This window comes from Bombina bombina, chromosome 5 (genome assembly GCF_027579735.1).
Source record: "Bombina bombina isolate aBomBom1 chromosome 5, aBomBom1.pri, whole genome shotgun sequence".
In the NCBI taxonomy this organism is placed as follows: domain Eukaryota; kingdom Metazoa; phylum Chordata; class Amphibia; order Anura; family Bombinatoridae; genus Bombina; species Bombina bombina.
In genome coordinates, this window is record NC_069503.1 from 843,833,401 (window position 1) to 843,848,426 (window position 15,026).

Genomic DNA, 15,026 nt, shown 5'->3' on the forward strand with positions numbered 1-15,026 from the left:
TTAAGTGAGCTGGTCTGGCTCCCCCTTCCTTTTTGGTTATGTGCTTACATTATCGTCTATAAGTGTGGGGACGTTATTGGAGGCTTTTTCAGTGAATCTTGCAGGTTACATGTGTCTCTGCAGGAGATCAGCATAATGCTGGCGCACATTCTGTGGACTGTATAGGGAGTTATAAACCTGTCCCCTCTAGTCAACTGTTACAGGCCTGGAATCTTACTCCCACTATCTCACACTCTCACGAATTTTGCAATCAAGCTGTAAAGTGTAGTTAGAGTTGATTGTAGTCGTGCTAGTAAACTGTCCCTTCTGTGGCCTTCTAAAGTAATATTTCAGCGGGTTCCTTGGCGTTAGATACAGACCCTATATTAGTTATTATACCCTAGGTCTCTGTTTGTGCACTTAGGTGCTTATAATTGTGTACAGATGTTTTGTTCTGTCCATTATCTCCGTGTGTGTATATAAGTTATTTATTGCGCACTTACTTTTGGGGCAAGATAGCGTCGTCCCCCACAGTATATCTCGGCCCTTTAGGACTGTGTTTGCTGCTTAAGGAAGTTTTCTCGGATTCAGGACTATACCTCCAAGATATATGGTTCTGTTCTGTTTCTATTTTTGACGCTTTCGACCGCTTTATTGCAGCCGGTACTCCCGGAGTAGGCCGCAGCCCCAGACTTTCCTGGAAATTTGCTGGTTCTATTTGTCTTTTGTGGTACGAATCCGCTCCAAATTGCTCAAAATCAATTTTGGACTGTCCAGTCTTATGTGGCCTCTGTCCCAAGGGGTTTTAGGACAGGTTTCTGCTCAGAGCTTTGCAGTGCTGCTTCTGCTCAGGTTGATGGCTAGCTCCGCCCCCTCAACCTCAATTTTTAGAATCTTATATCTTGCTTCTATATCTAAATCACAAGATAAAATTGTATATTGAAAGTTTTTGTTCAATAAGATCGCAACCCCTTTCTTTCTCTTCCTGCATGGAGTTCCGATTACTTCCCCCACCCATCCAGTTTTCAATTTAGCCAATTCCTCTTCTCTTAAATGTATCTCCTGGATGAGGGCGATATCAGTCCTCAAGCTCTTGAATTGTCTCAAGATAGCTTTCCTCTTTATCGGGGAGGTGATGCCGCCCACATTCCAGGAGGTACATCGAATTTAGTTGGTCATTGGGAATAGAAAAAAAAACAAAGAAAAAACACACAACAACATAAAAACCTCCCCCCCTCTCCCAAGACCTCTACCTTCTCTGTACATATTATTCAGATTCAGGTACTCAGCTTCTTACTGAACACTTCCATTGTTATATCACCTTCTCCCTCATGAAAGCTTCTGCCTCTTTGGGATTTTCTAAGAATCTGATCCCATCAGTTCCCTGTATACGTATTCTAGCTGGGTAGATTAATGTGGCGTTATATCCTTTATTAATTAATTGAGTACACGTAGGCGACATTGCTTTCCTTTTATTAGATACTTCTACCGAGTAATCTTGAAATATGAGGATCCTTTTTCCTTCTATGCTTATGTCTCTCTTCTTCCTAAAATACTGCAGAAGCTTCACCTTATCTTGAAAATTAAGGTACCTGGTGATTACTGGCCTAGGTCTATCCGTATTACTATCCTCCCTGATGTTCCCTATTCTATGTGCTCTTTCTACTATGAGTGGTATATCTGTGGGAGGCATATCCAACAATTTAGGTAAAATTTCAGACATGAATAGGTTTAAATCCTTGTAGTGTGTACTTTCTGGTAGCCCTATTATCTTAATATTATTTCTGCGTGCACGGTTCTCTAAGTCATCTACTTTCTGTTGTAACCTATCATAATTCCTCCTTATGTTAGTGATATTCACCTCATAACCGTCAGCCCTGTCTTCCAGGTCTGATATGCGCTGTTCAGCTTCCGTTAACCTCTTTGAAAACTGTCTCACTTCATTCGTCAAGCCTGATATCTCAGACTTAATTAAATCAAACTGAGGCAAAAAGATATCTGACATCATTTTAACTAGGGCCTGTGTGTCATGCTGATTAATACTCTCATTAATGGATTCTGATGCGGTTTCACTGCTACCTTTATTTATTTTTTCTCTACTTCTAGCAGCCATGGCTGGGGATTTATTCTTGTGCTGTTATATAAATTTATCCATGTGCAGTTTTAAATCAGATATATAAAATCTTTTAACCTCTACCCCCCCCCCCCTGTGATTAATTACTCTAAATCAATGTGTATTTAATCTATATATTTATTCTATTGTGAAAGAGATTTAAGCCGTCAGTGTGCCTATTGAATTGCTTAAAACCACTTGTACAAAGTGAAAATAATGTGATGTTATAATAAACAGACACTTTCTATTTTATAGAGAATTATAGAATCTCACTTTAAGAGCTCTGTGTATATTTTTTCTGGGCAAAAATAAACCAAAATAAGCTGGTTTATTGGGTAGGGTTTATTATAGGTTAGATTTCCCTTGACACATTTGTTATATGTAGGCTCCTTGAAGCCTCCACCGACAGCCTCTCTAGGTAAATCACCTTTTCCATAGACTTCAGTATATGTATTGTGATAAGCTTAATTTTAACCCTAAGTTGTTTTACTAATCGAGAATGTCCCTAGACACCATACATCACCTGTGGTTTTGCTTTTTCGTCCTGTTAGTCTATTTTACTAAGGATGCTCTTGCACCTTTGGACTAAAGAATATGCTACAGTTTCCCAATTCCTGATCCTGCTGATAGCCAAACAATCCTATCACCATATACAAGTTATCTAAATGCCTATCACATTAATGTTTTATTACAAATAACATATGGCATATATTATCATGTAGCATTTTACCTTTTTACCAATATACCAACAATATGGTGGCCGTATTAGCACATATATTAATTTTTTTTATTATTATTTCTCTTGCAAGGTGTATCCAGTTCGCGGATTCATCCTTACTTGTGGGATATTCTCCTTCCCTACAGGAAGTGGCAAAGAGAGCACACAGCAGAGCTGTCCATATAGCTCCCCCCCTAGCTCCACCCCCCAGTCATTCTCTTTGCCGCGTTAACGCACTAGGTTCTCTCTCAGGGAGGGTAAAGTGAATGTGGTGTTAGAATTGTAGTTTTATATCTTCAATCAAGAGTTTGTTATTTTTAAATGGTACCGGTTTGTACTATTTACTCTCTAGCAGAAAAGTGATGAAGATTTCTGCTGAGAGGAAAATGATTTTAGCATGTTGTAACTAAAATCCACTGCTGTTCCCACACAGGACTGAGGAGTACCAGAAAACTTCAGTTGGGGGGAACAGTTTGCAGGCTTGACTGCAATGAGGTATGTTCAGTCATTTATTTCTAGACAAGACTGAGATAATGCTAGAAGACTGACAAGATCCCCATGTGGGGAGGGTAAGCTATGTTCTGAGACTTAGTATAGAATTGAATGCTTACATGACAGGGCTAAATAGGCTGGTTGACACTAATGCAGGGTAATCGATTATTTATTAAGAAATACTAATTGGAGACACATTTTTAAGCACTTTGGAGTGTTTTACTGGGGTTATTATCCACATGGCATAAATTTAGTCACTTAGAAGTGATTTTTGTAGGCCTCAACTCCGGAGTGGAGTGGGAGAGGCCTAATTTAGCTTGAAAGACAAGTTCATGCTGCTTCACATGGAGGGCCCTGCTGCTGCTGCTGCTTGAGGGCCTAGAAGAAGCTTTGTTTCCCCAAAACTGATCCCTAAGGGCAGGTAGGGCCACAGCAGTAAGCTGTGGCAAGGTGCTGTAGTTTGTTAACCGGTTGTTGGCTTTAGGCTGCTCCGGTTTGGGCATTAAGGGGTTAATCGTTCTGAAACTTGCTGTGCAATCATATTAAAGCCTTAGGTACATACTGTGAAAATTTCAAAAGGATTGGTGCATTTTTCACTGTTTTGTAAAATTGTGTGCTCTTTTTATTTCTTAAAGGCACAGTAATGTTTTTTTCAAATTGTGTTTTTTATTTGATTAACCCATCTTCGAAGAAGGAACGTCTTTTGCATAATCTTGATGTAGTTCGTGCTTTAAAGTTCTATTTACAAGCAACTAAGGATTTCAGACAAACATCTTCTTTGTTATCTATTCTAGTAAGAGGAGAGGTCAGAAAGCGACTGCTATCTCTCTTTCCTTTTGGCTGAAAAGCATCATCCGTTTGGCCTATGAGACTGCTGGCCAGCAGCCTCCTGAAAGAATTACTGCTCATTCTACCAGAGCAGTGGCTTCCACATGGGCTTTCAAAAATGAGGCTTCTGTTGAACAGATTTGTAAGGCAGCGACTTGGTCTTCACTGCATACTTTTGCCAAATTTTATAAATTTAATACTTTTGCTTCTTCGGAGGCTATTTTTGGGAGAAAGGTTTTGCAAGCAGTGGTGCCTTCCGTTTAAGGTACCTGTCTTGTTCCCTCCCTTCATCCGTGTCCTAAAGCTTTGGTATTGGTATCCCACAAGTAAGGATGAATCCGTGGACTGGATACACCTTGCAAGAGAAAACAGAATTTATGCTTACCTGATAAATTACTTTCTCTTGCGGTGTATCCAGTCCACGTCCCACCCTGGCAATTAAGTCAGGTAAAAAAAAAAATTGTTTAAACTACAGTCACCACTGCACCCTATGGTTTCTCCTTTGGCTTCTTAACCTTTGGTCGAATGACTGGGGGGTGGAGCTAGGGGGGGAGCTATATGGACAGCTCTGCTATGTGCTCTCTTTGCCACTTCCTGTAGGGAAGGAGAATATCCCACAAGTAAGGATGAATCCGTGGACTGGATACACCGCAAGAGAAAGTAATTTATCAGGTAAGCATAAATTCTGTTTTTTTTCTCCCCTCCCCGCAGCGAGATATCTCAGGGAATTATATCTGTAAATACTGCAAGTCCTCTGTAGGAGTCCTATATATGAAGTCTCCCTTTATAGTTGATTACTCTAAATCTATGTGTATTTGGTCTATATATTTATTCTGCCATAAAGGAAAATTAAACAGGCAGTACGCCTGTTAAATTACTTTTACAACGCTTGGGTATATTAACTTATCCATAAACTTTAATATAAGTATTGTGTTGAGCTTAATTTTTACCCTAAGTGGTTTTACTTATCAAAAATGTCCCTAGACACCATGCACCACCTGTGTTTTTTTACATTTTCGTACTATTTGTATATATGTATATATATATATATATATATATATATATATATTACCAAGTATGCGCTTGCAGCTTTAGGCTAAAGAGTGTGCTAAAGTATAGGCGTGATAATACATTATTTTCAACCATTAGTATCTTCACAGTTCCTGATACTGCTAACCATGCAATCCTATCACACTATGCATGTTACCTTAACGCTTATCACAACGTAAACCTTTTTTGATGCTTGTTAACAGATAACATATACTATATATATCATATGGCATATATATTAACAAGTAGGGTTAATTATAATATACAATCCTATCACCATGTACATGTTATCTTTTTACCAATATTCAAGCAAAATGGTGGCCATATTAGTACACTTTTTTTTCCACTTTTTTTTTTCTTTTCCCTCCCCGCAACAAAATATCCCTAGGAGTTATATCTGTCAATACAGCTCTTTATGCTGAATCTCCTCTGTGGGAGTCATGTATAGGAAGTCTCAGGAAGATATACTTTACTAGGCCAGTTCTCAAAGAGAAAAAGAGAAAAAACATGCCATCACTTCCAGGAAAACAAAAGTCAAAATGCCATCTTGAACAGTCTTTTAATACTTCGCCAATCTTATCCAGGGGTGATAATAATCACCCTATTATGCCACTTCCACAGAACTAGAAGAACAATTAAATGTTACCTGGGTGGTGCGTCTATATTTCCTTACCACCTGTATCTCAGTATGGGCTGAAATGTTAGCTTCTTCTCCAATCTTCCTCACTGTTGTAACTATTTTACAACAATTAAAACCTGGGATTACTACGTGCTGTTGGATCACATTCGCTTCCTCTGTGAGGGGCTGAAGGCAACAGCTCTCTAGCAGCAATGTCTTGATCTCCTTAGGTATTGCTGCGTCCTGGAGAGTGACACACCTTCTTCCCAGATCCCCCTTGTGCAGGCAGGGCTCCCGACTCTGCCAGTATATGAGTGTCTGTACTCTTTACCTGCTCTCTCCGTTCAAACCACCTGGGCACGCAGAAGTAGCAGAGAATACTGCTGAACAAAGCCTCTCACTCCGGCTTGCGTCTTTCCTTCTCCCTGCTTGTCTCCTCACAGTGTCAGCAACACGGCACATATATTTATTTATTTTTATCCGTGTGAGGCCATTCCTTTCTTCACCTCCTAGTCTGTAGAGGACTTTGGGTGTCTTCCGACACGCGGATCTCAGGATCCCGACCCGGTTTCCCTGAGTGGAGCCTAGGGTCATGTTAGGGGGGCTGAATCTAGTGTCTCCTGCACACGAGGCAGACACTCTCTGGAGCTGCAACTGTCTACACGCTCCTCCCCCAACCGGAAGTCCAACCAGAACATGCAATTTTAAGCAACTTTTTAAATTTACTCCTATTATCAAATTTTCTTCGTTCTCTTGCTATCTTTATTTGAAAAAGAATGCATCTAAGCTTTTTTTTGGTTTAGACCTCTGAACAGCACTTTTTTATTGGTGAATGAATTTATCCACTAATCAATAAGAACAACCCAGGTTGTTCACCAAAAATGGACCGGCATCTAAACTTACATTCTTGCATTTCAAATAAAGATTGCAAGTGAATGAAGAAAATTTGATAATAGGAGTAAATTAGGAAGTTACTTAAAATTTCATGCTCTGAGTCACGAAAGAAAAAATTTGGGAATTTGGGTTCAGTGTCCCTTTAATCACATTGGGATAAACGGAAATTTATTTCAAAGCAAACAAATGTACCAATAAAAAAATGTCTGTCCTTTTCTATTTTCTGTATCATCAACTTTCTATTTCTTTCATGTAATTGGCAAGAGTCCATGAGATAGTGACATATGGGATATACAATCCTACCAGGAGGGGCAAAGTTTCCCAAACCTCACAATGCCTATAAATACACCCCTCACCACACCCACAATTCAGTTTTACAAACTTTGCCTCCTATGGAGGTGGTGAAGTAAGTTTGTGCTAATATTTCTACGTTGATATGCGCTTCTCAGCATTTTTGAAGCCCGATTCCTCTCAGAGTACAGTGAATGTCAGAGGGATGTGAAGGGAGTATCACCTATTGAATGCAATGGTTTTCCTCACGGGGATCTATTTCATAGGTTCTCTGTTATCGGTCGTAGAGATTAATCTCCTACCTCCTTTTTCAGATCGACGATATACTCTCATATTCCATTACCTCTACTGATAGCCAAACCAGTACTGAAACGGTTATCTGCTATATGTGGATTGGTGTCTTTTGATAAGTATGTTTTCATTACTTAAGACACTCTCAGCTATGGTTTGGCACTTTATGTATTTATATAAAGTTCTAAATATATGTATTGTACTTATATTTGCCATGATTCAGGTTTTCAGTATATTTCCTTTTTGCAGACTATCAGTTTCATATCTGGGAAATGCTTTTTTATGAAAATGTATTTCTTACCTGGGGTATAGTCTCTCTTTCAAATTGACTGTCTTTAAAATTCGTGGGCAGAATTAGGCTCGCAAGGGCGCAAAATGACAAAGTTTATTGCGTCATTCTTGGCGCAAGATTTTTTGGCGCAAAGTTACGTTCATTGACGCAAATTCGTAATTTCCGGCGTCTTAGTTGATGCTGAGTCCTTCACAAGGTTGCGTCATCTATGGCGCGAGTGTGACGTTTTTGGCGCCAAAAATTTTTTTTCTGTTGTGCGTCATACTTGGCGCCAAATAGTTTCATTATTTAAAGGGACACTGAACCCAAAATTTTTCTTTCGGGATTCAGATAGAGCATGAAATTTTAAGCAAATTTCTAATTTACTCCTATTATCAAATTTTCTTTATTCTCTTGGTATCTTTATTTGAAATGCAAGGATATAAGTTTAGATGCCGGCCCATTTTTGGTGAACAACCTGGGTTGTCCTTGCTGATTGGTGGATAAATTCATCCACCAATAAAAAAGTCCTGTCCAGAGTTCTGAACCAAGAAAAAAGCTTAGATGCCTTCATTTTCAAATAAAGATAGCAAGAGAACGAAGAACAATTGATAATAGGAGTAAATTAGAAAGTTGCTTAAAATTGCATGCTCTATCTGAATCACGAAATAAAAAATTTGGGTTCAGTGTCCCTTTAAGACCTCATTCTTATTTGCCTCTTGCCTTTTTCTATGTCAAAGGGCTATGCTGTTTGCATTTTTTCCCATTCCTGAAACTGCCATATAAGGAAATTGATAATTTTGCTTTATATGTTGTTTTTTTCTCTTACATTTGCAAGATGTCTCAATCTGATCCTGTCTCAGAATTCACTGTTGGATCCCAGCTGCCTGATAACAGTTCTACCAAAGCTAAGTGCATTTGTTGTAAACTTGTGGCGATTATACCTCCCAGCTGTGGTTTGTAATAGTTGTCATGATAAACTTTTACATGCAGAAAATGTATCCATCAGTAGTAGTTCATTACCTGTTGCTGTTCCCTCAACATCTAATGCACAAGATATACCTGTAAATTTTAAATTATTTCTGATTCTATTCAGAAGGCTTCTAATCCCGCCTTCTAATAAACGTAAAAGGTCTTTTAAAACTTCTCATAGAGTTGATGAAATTTCAAATGACCGGCAACATACTTATTTATCCTTCTCTGATGAGGATCTATCTGATTCAGAAGATACTGCCTCAGATATTGACACTGACAGATCCTCTTATTTATTTAAAATGGAGTATACTCGTTCTTTATTAAAAGAAGTGTTGATTACATTGGATATGGAGGAAACGAGTCCTCTTGATATTAAAACTAGTAAACGTTTAAATTCTGTTTATAAACCTCCTGTGGTTATTCCAGAGGTTTTTCCAGTTCCTGATGCTATTTCTGATATGATTTCTAAAGAATGGAATAGGCCTGGTACTTCTTTTATTCCTTCTTGAAGGTTTAAAAAATTGTATCCTTTGCCAGCAGTTAGATTGGAGTTTTGGGAAAAGATCCCCAAAGTTGATGGGGCTATCTCCACTCTTGCTTAACATACTACTATTCCTACGGAAAATAGTACTTCTTTTAAAGATCCTTTAGATAGGAAACTTCAATCTTATCTAAGGAAAGTTTATTTATATTCAGGTCATCTTCTTAGGCCTGCAATTTCTTTGGCTGATGTTTCAACTTTTTGGTTGGAATCTTTAGCGCAACAAGTATCAGATCATGATTTGTCTAGCATTAAGTTGATTCAACATGCTAATAATTTAATTTGTGATGCCATTTTTTATATCATCAAAATTGATGTTAGATATATGTCTTTAGCTAACTTAGCTAGAAGAGCTTTGTGGCTCAAATCTTGGAATCCTGATATGACTTCTAAATCCAGATTGCTTTCTCTTTCTTTTCAAGGTAATACATTATTTGGTTCTCAGTTGGATTCAATAATTTCAACTGTCACTGGGGGGAAGGAAGTTTTTTGCCTCAGGATAAAAAAACCTAAAGATAAATCTAAAGCTTCTAACCGTTTTCGTTCCTTTCGACATAAGAAACAGAAATCTAATCCTTCTTCATAGGAATCTGTTTCCAATTGAAAGCCTTCCTCAAACTGGAATAAATCCAAGCCTTTTAAGAGATCAAAGCCAGCCCCCAAGTCCGCATGAAGCTGCGGCCCTCATTCCAGCTCAGCTGGTAGGGGGCAGATTAAAATTCTTCAAAGATGTTTGGATCAATTTGGTCCAAAATCATTGGATTCAGAGTATTGTCTCTCAGGGGTACAGAATAGGATTCAGAGTAAGACCACCTGTGAGAAGATTTTTCTCTCATGCATTCCAGTTAACCCAGTAAAGGCTCAGGCTTTCCTGAAGTGTGTTTCAGACCTGGAGTTATCAGGGGTAATCATATCAGTTCCGTTTCAGGAACAGGGCCTGGGGTTTTATTCAAATCTATTCATTGTCCCAAAGAAAGAAAATTAATTCAAACCAGTTTTGGATCTAAAGATTTTGAATCGATAAGTAAGAGTACCAACTTTCAAGATGGTGACTATAAGGACTATTCTGCCTTTTGTTCTGCAAGGGCATTCTATGTCCACAATAGACTTACAGGATGCATATCTTCATATTACGATTCATCCGGATCACTATCAGTTCCTGAGATTCACTTTTCTAGACAAGCATTACCAATTTGTTGCTCTTCCTTTTTGCCTAGCAACAGCTCCAAGAATCTTTTCAAAGGTTCTCAGTGCCCTACTCTCTGTAATCAGAGAGCGGGGTGTTGCTGTGTTTCCTTATTTGGACGATATCTTGGTACTCGCTCAGTCTTTACGTTCTGCAGAATCTCACGTGAATCAACTAGTGTTTCTTCAAAGACATGGTTGGAGGATCAATTTACCAAAAAGTTCAGTGTCCATGACTTTGTCTCTAACAGACAAGAGACGTTTGAAATTGGTTGCAGCCTGTCGGAACGTTCCGTCTTAGTCATTCCCTTCAGTAGCTATGTGCATGGAAGCATTGGACGCGATCCCCTTTGCTCGTTTTCATATGAGACCTCTCCAGCTTTGTATGCTGAACCAATGGTGCAGGGATTATACAAGGATATCACAATTAATATCCTTAAATCCCAATGTTCGACTTTCTCTGACTTGGTGGTTAGATCACTATCGTATAATTTTAGGGGCCTCTTTCATTCGTCCAACCTGGACTGTGATCACAACAGATGCGAGTCTTTCAGGTTGGGGAGCTGTTTGGGGATCTCTGACAGCACAAGGGGTTTGGAAATCTCAAGAGGCGAGATTACTAATCAATATTTTGGAACTCCGTGCAATTCTCAGGGCTCTTCAGTTTTGGCCTCTGTTGAAGAGAGAACCGTTCATTTGTTTTCAGACAGACAATATCACAACTGTGGCATATGTCAATCATCAGGGTGGGACTCACAGTCCTCAAGCTATGAAAGAAGTATCTCGGATACTTGTTTGGGCGGAATCCAGCTCCTGTCTAATTTCTGCGGTTCATATCCCAGGTATAGACAATTGCAAAGCGGATTATCTCAGTCGTCAGACTTTACCGGGAGAATGGTCTCTTCACCCAGATGTGTTTTCTCAAATGGTTCAGATGTGGGGGCTTCCAGAAATAGATCTGATGGCTTCTCATCTAAACAAGAAACTTCCCAGGTACCTGTCCAGGTCCAGGGATCCTCAGGCGGAAGCAGTAGATGCGTTGACACTTCCTTGGTATTATCAACACCTTCTATCTCAAGGTCCGTTTTTTTTATCAGGATCTCAAATCATTAAATTTGAAGGTATGGAAATTGAACGTTTAGTGCTTAGTCATAGAGGTTTCTCTGACTCAGTGATTAATACTATGTTGCAGGCTCGTAAATCTGTTTCTAGAAAGATTTGTTATCGAGTTTGGAAGACTTATATTACATGGTGTTCTTCTCATAAATTCTCCTTGCATTCTTTTAGAATTCCTAGAATTTTACAGTTTCTTCTGGATGGTTTGGATACAGGTTTGTCTGCAAGTTCCTTGAAAGTACAAATCTCTGCTCTTTCTGTTTTATTCCACAGGAAAATTTCTAAACCTCCTGATATTTATTGTTTTGTACAGGATTTGGTTCGTATCAAGCCTGTCATTAAATCAATCTCTCCTTCTTGGAGTCTTAATTTGGGTTTGAAGACTTTACAGGCTCCTCCATTTGAGCCTATGCATTCTTAAGACATTAAACTACTTTCCTGGAAAGTGTTGTTCCTTTTGGCCATCTCTTCTGCTAGAAGAGTTTCTGAATTATCCGCTCTCTCTTGTGAATCTCCTTTTCTGATTTTTCATCAGGATAAGGCAGTTTTGCGGACTTCATTTAAATTCTTACCTAAGGTTGTGAATTCTAACAACATTAATAGAGAAATTGTTGTCCCTTCTTTGTGTCCTAATCCTAAGAATTCTTTGGAGAGATCTTTACATTCTTTGGATGTGGTGAGAGCTCTGAAATATTATGTTGAAGCCACTAAAGATTTCAGGAAGACTTCTAGTCTATTCGTTATCTTTTCTAGTTCCAGGAAAGTTCAGAAGGCTTCTGCCATTTCTTTGGCATCATGGTTAAAGCTTTTGATTCATCAAGCTTATTTGGAGTCGGGTAAAGCCCCGCCTCAGAGGATTACAGCTCATTCTACTAGATCAGTTTCCACTTCTTGGGCTTTTAAGAATAAAGCTACAGTTGATAAGATTTGCAAGGCAGCAACTTGGTCTTCTTTGCATACATTTACTAAATTCTACCATTTTGATGCATTTGCTTCTTCAGAAGCAGTTTTTGGTAGGAAAGTTCTTCGGGCAGCTGTTTCAGTTTGATTCTTCTGCTTATGATTTAAGTTTTTCTTTTTTGAGAATAAACTTATATTTGGGTTGTGGATGTATTTTTTCAGCGAAATGGCTGTTTTTATTTTGTCCCTTCCTCACTAGTGACTCTTGTGTGGAGTTCCACATCTTGGGTATTGCTATCCCATATGTCACTAGCTCATGGACTCTTGCCAATTACATGAAAGAAAACATAAGTTATGTAAAAACTTACCTGATAAATTAATTTCTTTCATATTGGCAAGAGTCCATGAGGCCCACCCTTTTTTATGGTGGTTATGATTTTTTTGTATAAAGCACAATTTATTTCCAAATTCCTTTGTTGATGCTTTTTACTCCTTTCTTTATCACCCCACTTATTGGCTATTCGTTAAACTGAATTGTGGGTGTGGTGAGGGGTGTATTTATAGGCATTTTGAGGTTTGGGAAACTTTGCCTCTCCTGGTAGGATTGTATATCCCATATGTCACTAGCTCATGGACTCTTGCCAATATGAAAGAAATTAATTTATCAGGTAAGTTCTTACATAAATTATGTTTTTGAGAGTTCACTGACATCATTAAGACATTGCTAAACTAACATTCAAATGTCTAATGCAGCAATAATTTAAAAAAAATTGTCAGGTCGCCATTCGGGCCAGTAAGTTAAAAATTGTATTTGTTCACAAAGAATTTTTGTTGCATTTGGCGACCGGACTGGGTCTATTTATATGCACTGAGCACCCCTGTGATTAAAATTAAGAAAAACCCAAGACAAACAAAGTGGCTTAGAGAATAATGTCTTTATGAACCGTAGTTTTCAAGTGGACCACTGCATGTCTACCCTAAGTTAGTAGCAATAATCATTAAAAGACATATTTTAGGATCTGAAGAAATATCCCCAGCATATTTGAGGAATCAGTAGAAACATGATCCAGTTATATTAATATAATTGTACACCTCCATATCATATGACGGTACGTGTCAAGCAATGTCACTCAACAAGCACAACAATCCAGAATGGTTAAGAAAAGTTCTACTGACAATATATTGCTCGAGTTGGTGGTCACTAGCAGTAATATTAATTGATCCCAGGGATTACAATCTCTTGTATGTGAAACAGTTTTCAGATCTGCAATTGAAGACCCCTAAAAGTAAATGAAGAAAAGTAATTTATAAGTGGGCTTCTGTTATCTCTGATTTACCATGTTTTATTGGCATAACAGGCATGAATTGTTATTCAGTCCATTCAATCCGTAGATAGTCGATGAATAAAGGAGAAGTAATAACATACAGCTAGACTACGAGTTTTGAGCGCTATAGAGAAAATAACGAATGCAACAAAAGTTACGTTATTTAATTTCCAATAGCGCTGCTATTACAAGTTTTCAAACATACGACTTTTGCGTGAGATATGGTAGCGTTGAGCTCCATACCGCACACAATCAGAGCGCTGTTGAGACGTGCTTGTGCACGATTTCCCCATAGACATCAATGGGGAGAGCCGGCAAAAAAAAAACACCTGTGATCACGGAAACAAAAGTTCTGTAACGCAGCCCCATTGATGTATATGGGGAAATAAAAATACTGTTTAAACCTAACACCCTAACATAAACCCTACGTCTAAACACTCCTAATCTGCTGCCCCCAACATTGATGACGCCTGCCTACAGTTATTAACCCCCTAATCTGCCGCTCCCGATATCGCTGCCACCTAAATAAAATTATTAACCCCTAATCTGCCGTTCCCGATATCGCCACCACTATACTACATTTATTAACCCCTAAACCGCCAGCCCCAACATCTCAACAAGCTAAATTAAACTGTTAACCCCTAAACCTAACCCCCCCCCCAACATTAACATAATAAAAATATAGCTAAATTAAATTTACAATTATTAACTAAATAAACCTATTAACCCCTAAACCACCAGCCCCCTTCATCACAACAATCTAAATTAAACTGTATTAACCCCTAAACCTACCCCCCCCCCCTAACTTTAACATAATTATATTAGATCTAAAATAAATTTCCAATTATTAACTAAATTCCTATTTAAAACTAAAAACATACTTACCTGTGAAATAAAACCTAAGCTAGCTACAATATAACTAATAGTTATATTGTATCTAGCGTAGGTTTTATTTTTATTTCACAGCTAAGTTTGTATTTATTTTAACTAGGTAGACTAGTTAGTAAATAGTTATTAACTATTTACTAACTACTGAGTTAAAATAAATACAAACTTACCTGTGAAATAAAACCTAACCTGCCTTACACTAAAAGCTAACATTACAAAAAAAAACTACCATTACAAAAAATAAAAAAACCTATCATTACAAAAAAAACAACGAAATTATCCAAAAAAATAAATATTAATTCTATTCTAATACCCTTAAAAAAAATAACACCCCAAAATAAAAAATTAAAAACCCTACTTTTGTAGGGCATCTGCCGCTCCTGATATCGCCGCCACCTGATTAAAATTATTAACCCCTAATCTGCCGCTCACGATATCGCCGCCACCTAAATAAAATTATTAACGCCTAATCTGCCGCTCCCAATATCACCGCCACTTTACTACATTTATTAACCCCTAAACCGCCAGCCCCCACATCGCAACATGCTAA

General features: G+C 38.2%; 1 protein-coding gene across 1 annotated transcript in view; it reads left to right on the forward strand.

Annotated features, from left to right (window-relative positions):
• The window catches only part of RBBP8 (RB binding protein 8, endonuclease), a 353,058-nt gene that overhangs the window by 292,209 nt on the left and 45,823 nt on the right, over window positions 1-15,026 (forward strand). The window lies entirely within an intron of this gene.